We start from the raw sequence: 7,533 nt of genomic DNA, 5'->3' as shown, positions 1-7,533 counted from the left end.
TGTTTTGGTTGGTACTCTTTTGATCTTGGGTGATCGTGTAAAATGTATTCCCATTTATCTTGTACCCTTGGTAAGTCAATACAGTCGAAGATGGTCCCCTGGCCAACGAGTATAGATCATCGGAAACAGTGTTGTCACACATGAGACGTTTTTGCAACCAACTGCCGAAAGTCTTGATGTGTTCAAGTGTAATCCAGTAGTCACACTGCTCCGGGTGTATGGAGCTCAGAATATTATTGTGTTCATAGACATACGGGGTCACCAAGGTAGAATTCTGTAGAACTGTGTAGTGTGCTTGAGACCAAGAATTCCCGTCTATACACATTATTGACTCCACTCCTAGTGTGCCTTTTCCAGTCAGTCTCCCCTCATACCGCGATTGAGGGAGACCAATCTTCTTAAGGTCAGGAATGAAGTCAACACAAAATCCAATGACATCCTCTGTTTAATGGCCCATGGAGATGCTTCCCCTGGCTTAGCACGGTTACGAACATATTTCTTTAAGACTCCCATGAACCTCTCAAATGGGAACATATTCTGTAGAAATACAGGGCCCAGAACGAAAATCTCGTCGACTAGATGAACTAGGACGTGTGTCATGATATTGAAGAAGGATGGTGGGAACACCAGCTCAAAACTAACAAGACATTGCACCAAATCACTCCTTAACCTTGGCAGGATTGCTGGATCGATCGCCTTCTGACAGATTGCATTGAGATATGCAGATAGCTTCACCATAGCTAATCGAAAATTTTCCAGTAGAAGCCCCCTCAATGCAACCAGAAGTAGTTGTGTCATAATCACGTGGCACTCATGAGACTTTAGGTTCTGGAACTTTTTCTCTGCCATATTTATTATTCCCTTTATATTTGACGAGAAGCCAGATGGGAGCTTCATACTGAGCACGCATTCAAAGAAGATTTCATTCTCTTCTTTGGTAAGAGCGTATCTGGCAGGACCTTCATACTGCTCTGGATGAATGCCGTCTCTTTCATGCACACGTTGATGTTCCTCCCGTGCCTCCAGTGTATCTTTTGTCTTCCCATACACTCCCAAGAAGCCTAGCAGGTTCACGCAAAGATTCTTCGTCATGTGCATCACGTCGATTGCAGAGCGTACCTCTAGGTCTTTCCAATAGGGTAGGTCCCAAAATATAGATTTCTTCTTCCACATGGGTGTGTGTCCCGCATCGTCATTCAAAACAGATAGTCTGCCAGGACCCTTTCCAAAGATTATTTGTAAATAATTGACCATATCAAGTATGTGATCACCAGTACGTAGGGCGGGCTTCTTCTGGTGATCTGCCTCACCTTTGAAATTCTTTCCTTTCTTTCCACATTGATGGTTGGTCGGAAGAAATCGACGATGCCCGATGTACACATTCTTCCTGCATTTCTCCAAATATGCATTGTCGGTGTCATCTAAAATAGTGTGTGCATGCGTTGTATCCCTTGTTTGTGTGTCCTGAAAGATTACTGAGAGTAGGCCAATCGTTGATGGTTACAAACAACAACGCATGTAGGTCAAATTCCTCCTGTTCGTTGTCATCCCACACACGTACACCATTTCCATTCCATAGCTGTAAAAGTTCATCAACTAATGGCCTTAGGTACACATCAATGTCATTGCCGGGTTACCTAGGGCCTTCGATGAGCACTGGCATCATAATGAACTTCCGCTTCATGCACAACCAAGGATGAAGGTTATACATATATAGAGTCACAGGCCATGTGCTATGCTTGCTGCTCTGCTCCCCAAATGGATTAACGCCATCTGCACTTAAACCAAACCATACATTCCTTTGGTCACGTGTAAAGTCGCTCCACTTTCTCTTGATCTTTCTCCACTGTGACCCGTCAGCGGGTGCTCTAAACTTCCTGTCTTTCTTACGGTCTTTTATGTGCCATTGCATCAACTCGGCATGCTTTTTGTTTCTGAACAGACGTTTCAACCGTGGTATTATAGGAGCATACCACATCACCTTGGCAGGAACCATCTTCCCGGTGCGCTGGCCCTCAACATCACCAGGGTCATCTCTTCTGATCTTATATCACAATGCGTCGCATACCGGGCATGCGTTCTAATCCTCGTACGCACCGCGGTAGAGGATGCAGTCATTAGGGCATGCATGTATCTTCTACACCTCCAATCCTAGAGGGCATAGAACCTTCTTCCCTTCGTACGTACATCCGGGCAATTCGTTATCCTTTGGAAGCTTCTTCTTCATTAATATCAGTAGCGAACTAAATGCCTTGTCAGATAAACCATTGTCTGCTTTCCATTGCAGGAATTCCATTGTGGTACCGAGCTTTGTGTTGTCATCTTCGCAATTTGGATACAACCCTTTTTTGTCATCCTCTAACAAGCGATCGAACTTCAACTTCTCCCTTTCACTTTCGCATTCTCTATGTGCATCAACAATGACCCGACAAAGATCATCATCGGGCACATCGTCCGGTTCCTCTTGATCTTCAGCTTCCCCCATTGTAGAATCACCGTATTTAGGGGGCGGGTAGTTGTCATCATCCTCTTCTTCTACGTTGTCTTCCATCATAACCCCTCTTTATCCATGCTTGAACATTATAGTGTGGCATAAACCCCTTCTCAAGCAGGTGGAAGTGAAGGGTTTAATAGTTAGAGAATTCCTTCATATTCCCACAGACAATACATGGACAATGCATAAAACCATTCCGCTTGTTTGCCTTAGCCGCTTCGAGAAAATTATGCAGGCCATCAATATACTCGGAGGTGCGTCGGTCACCGTACATCCATTGACGGTTCATCTACGTGTGTTATATAATAAAGTGTATTAAAAACTACACAAATCTTGATGAAAATGGAGCTTGGACAAGGAGCTTCTAAAGGAGAAAGCTTAAGTGTGGCTCGGGCATTTCATCGAACAGCTCATGTGCATAGGAGGTGAGCTAGAGCACCACAAAGCTCTCCCACGGTCGGCTGAAAAAATAGAGTAGTGCACTGCTCTTCTCGCGGGGGTATATGTAGGCCAACCATTGGTCCCAGTTTGTGGGTGGAACCGAGACCAAAGGACAACCTGAGGTCCCGGTTCCAGCCACAATCTGGGACTATTGGTTGTGGGCCAGGAGCGAGGCACATTGGTCCTGGTTCGTGTCTGGAACCGGGACCAAAGGTGACAAACTAACCGCGACAAATGTCCCACGAGGCCAGGCCGGCGCCCTGGCCTCACGAACCGGGACCTATGCCCACATGGGTCCCGGTTCGTGAGTGAACCGGGACTAATGGGATTTAATCAAGTGGACCAAAGCCCTCTTTTATACTAGTGAAGTATCAGGAAGGATTACTGGTGCCATTGTCGGGGAATATCATCTCCAAGTATCAAGTAACTTCACACGAATAATCATTCACATGTTCCTCTTTTATATGATGTTATATTTTGCTTTCTTCAAAAAATCAAAAACACAAAACTATTTACCTTTGCTTGTCACTAGTTTGCATCTTTGCTCTCTAGTTTACTTGCGTAGCTATGCTATATTTATCTTTGTCACACCAAGACAGAAAGTACAATTCAAAGATTAATATAAATGGATCCAGATACACTAGCTAATATTTTTATGTTGAAACAATTGCTAGTGAGAGAGCACTAGATTATCTTTATGATGTCTTGGTTGAAAATCATGAATCGAAAATTTGTGAAATTTTTAAAGTGATTCATGATAGTTCCTTGAATAAAAAGCATGATTTCTATATTTTTCTATATTTTTAACTTGAATATGATCATATATGTAATAATTATGAGAGAGACATATATGGTTATAGAAATTTTCTTCTTACTCACTTACCTCTCTTGATATTCAAATTGTTAATGCTTCGTTCTTCCTACTTGCTTATGTTAGACACTTCGTGTGTTGATAAATTGTTTGCTTATAAAATGACTATGCATATGAATTATGTTAGACTTAAATGTTCTTGTCACATGTTTTAGGATGCTTTCTTTGTGATTCAATTCTTGTCTTTTATGTGAGCATCATTGAAATTTCAAGCCTATCTTAATGGCTATGATGAAATAGCTTGTTGGGAGAGAACCCAATAGTTATCATTTATTTCTCTTTTTTGTGATAACATGATTGTTATTATGTAATGATTGAGTTTTTAAGTTTTAGTTACTCTTTGTGCCAAGTAAATTCTTTGGGATGATTGGCATGATGAGTAGAATTGATATGGTGCAAAAACAGAAACTTTTACGCCCAGTGCAGAATTTATCTGATTTTATGGGAACATCATTTTAAGCTAAGTTTATTACACAGTACTTATTCCCAAATTATTCAGGTCCTCCTAATTTTTTAGAAATTTGGGAGTTACAGAACTATAGGTTCCTTACAGAATACTACAGATTGTTTTGTTTTAGGCAGATTCTGTTTTTGCTCGCATAGTTTGCTTGTTTTGATTGTGCTATGGATTGTATCAGGGGGTGTCACCCATGGAAAATTTAGAATACAATACCTTACACTAAAATAACATAATAATCAACTTGCAACAGTACCTGAAGTATTTGATATGTTGCTTATACAAACAGATCTCACAAAGTTTTGTTGAGTTTTATGTGATTGAACTTTTCAAGTTTTTGGTATTATCCCGATGGACAAAGGAATGAGGGGCAGAAAAATCCTAAGCTTGGGTATGCCCAAGCTACCCCAAGGTAATATTCTAGGAAGACTCAAGCTTCTAATCTTGGAGATGCCCCAGAAGGCATCCCCTCTTTCGTCTCAATCCATTGGTATGTCACTTGGAGCTACATTCTTATTCATCACATGATATGAGGTTTGCTTGGAGCGTCATTTTCTTTTGTTGACTTATAGTTTCAGTTTTCCACAATCATTGTTTGCTGGACACACCTATTTGAGAGAGATACACCATCATAATAATTTGTTAGAATACTTTATGTGCTTCACTTATATCTTTTGAGCTTAGTAGTTGCTCTAGTACTTCCCTTATAAATTTTTGAGCACGGTGGCATGTAGATTTTAAAGAAATAGCATGCTCTTGTTCTTCACTTATATTTGTTTGAGAGCTAAATAAATAGTGACGGTAAATTTCATGGGTCATAAGACTAGACCAAAAATAATAGGTCTTCAATGAGTGATAATTAAAACCATCATGTAGCACATATAGAGAAATTATGTGTTAATGATATTGATGTGGTGATATGAAAAAGGTGTGAGTGCATTATTATTAATTTAGATAGGTGTCAATATTAAGAGATGTTAAACTTCTTGTTCGTCTAAAAATTAAAAATACATGGTGATGATGTGCTGGCATTTCTATTCCTCGTTGAAATCTTAGTCTTGTTTCAAGTCGGAGTCGCGCGATGGTTAATTCCTCCCAACCCTCTCCCTCAGGGAATGCGAGTAGTACTTTGATTTGTGATAAAACTAATAAAACTTTGCAATAAGTATATGAATTCCTTATGACTAATGTGACACCATGGACATATGCAATCTCACGTCCTCATATTTGCTAGCCTCTTCGGTACCGTGCATTGCCAATTTTCACCTCGAAGATCGGTGCGAATTTCGCCGGTGCATCAAACCCCGTGACATGGCACGCTCTGTTGCACATAAGCCTTCTTATATCTTCCTCAAAACAGCCACCATACCTACATATCATGGCATTTCCATATCCATTCCGAGATATATTACCATGCAAATTCCATCGTCACTTCACATGACTAGTTTGTTCATCATCATAATGCTTTGGATGATCATATAGAGATGACATAGTATTTGTGGCAAAGCCACCGTTCATCGTGTTTTTGATAGATTTCAGATCTTTGCACATCCCGGTACACTCCCACATGCACTCATACAGAGTCATATTGTCCTATCAGTTTCATATTGAGTTGTAAGTAAATAGAAGTGTGATGATCATGATTATTAGAGCATTGTCCAAGTGAGGAAATAAAAAGGGGGAGGCCAAATGATCCCACCTTTAAAATGAAAGAGAGTAAAAGAGAGAAGGGACTTTGCTACTATCCTTTACCACACTTGTGCCTCAAAGTGGCACCTTGTTCTTCATATAGAGAGTCTCATGTTATTTCATGCATATGCTAGTGGGAATCACTTTTTTCATAAATTTGGCTTGTATATTTCAATGATGGGCTTCCTCAAATGCCTGAGGTCTTCATGAGCAAGCAAGTTGGATGCACACCCCACTTAGTTCAAGTTGAGCTTTCATACACTTATAGCTCTAGTGCATCATTTGGATAGCAATCCATACTCCTTACATCGATATCTATCGACGGGCATCTCCATAGCCTATTGGTATGCTTAGTTGATGTGAGAATAGGTTGTCCACTTTTTACTTTTTACCCCTTCGATACCTACCACCATATTCTATTCCACCTATATGCTATGTCCAATGTTTCACACTCATGTATTGCATGAAGAATAAAAAATTGATGCATATTGAAGAAGTATGATCCAATTGCCTGACTTGGGCACCATGGTGCTTGACATTTGTATTAATGTGGCGAAGACGGAGCCATGCCTTGCTAATATAATAAGATGAATGGGGGTACAAAAAATCTTTGATGATCGTATAATTTGAAAGATTAATGATTTTGCTGCTTATGCTTATAAGTATTGCTATTTTAATGTTTGTCAATTCTTCATTTCTCAATGAGCATACATGCATAAGGTTACATAATGGGTGACATGTCATATCAAAAATTATGTTTTTATCATTTACCTACTCGAGGATCAGCAGGAATTAAGCTTGGGGATGATTGATACGTCTCCAACATATCTATATTCTTTTATTGTTCCATGTTGATATATTTTCTTTCTAGGATACTTTTTAGGTATTTATTTACCAATTTATATTGTTTTTGAGTACTGACCTATTGACCGGGTGCCCAGTGCCAGTTGTTGTTTTCTTCACGTTTTTCAATTTTCAGGTTTTGAATATCAAACGAGGTCCAATGGACCTGAAATTTTTTGGAGATATTTTCTAGACCAAAAGAAGACCAACAAGCATAGGAAGAAGGCTGCAAGCCACCCGAGCGCCCCACAAGCCAAAACGACACTCCCTAGGGGCCACCCTGATGGCTTGTGGGCCCCTCGAGGCCATTCCTGCTCTGTTCTCTTGCTTATAAATTCTAATTTGTTGCAAACCCCCTAAAGGTAGTCCTGAAATACTTTTTACGCTGCCGTAGGTCTCGGTTCCAACGACGGTCCATGTGGAGCTCTAATCCAGCATCGTGTCGGAGGGGATAGATCATAGAGGGGCTCCTCATCAACCTTGCTGCCCTCATAACGATGTGTGAGTAGTTCACCACATACCTACGGGTCCATAGCAGTACCTAGATGGCAATCTCTCTCTCTTTTGATCTTCAATGCAATGATAATCGCATCTTCGCTTTGATCCATATGATGTAATTGTTTTGTGCGGTGCGTTTGTTGGGATACGGTGAATTGTGGGTTGATGTTAACATTATTCATGATAAATATTTGAGTCTTCTCTGAAATCCAATATGACTCTACTGTGCATGATTATCAA

This window comes from Hordeum vulgare, chromosome 2H (assembly GCF_904849725.1).
Source record: "Hordeum vulgare subsp. vulgare chromosome 2H, MorexV3_pseudomolecules_assembly, whole genome shotgun sequence".
NCBI classification, from domain to species: domain Eukaryota; kingdom Viridiplantae; phylum Streptophyta; class Magnoliopsida; order Poales; family Poaceae; genus Hordeum; species Hordeum vulgare.
This window is presented reverse-complemented; position numbering follows the sequence as displayed.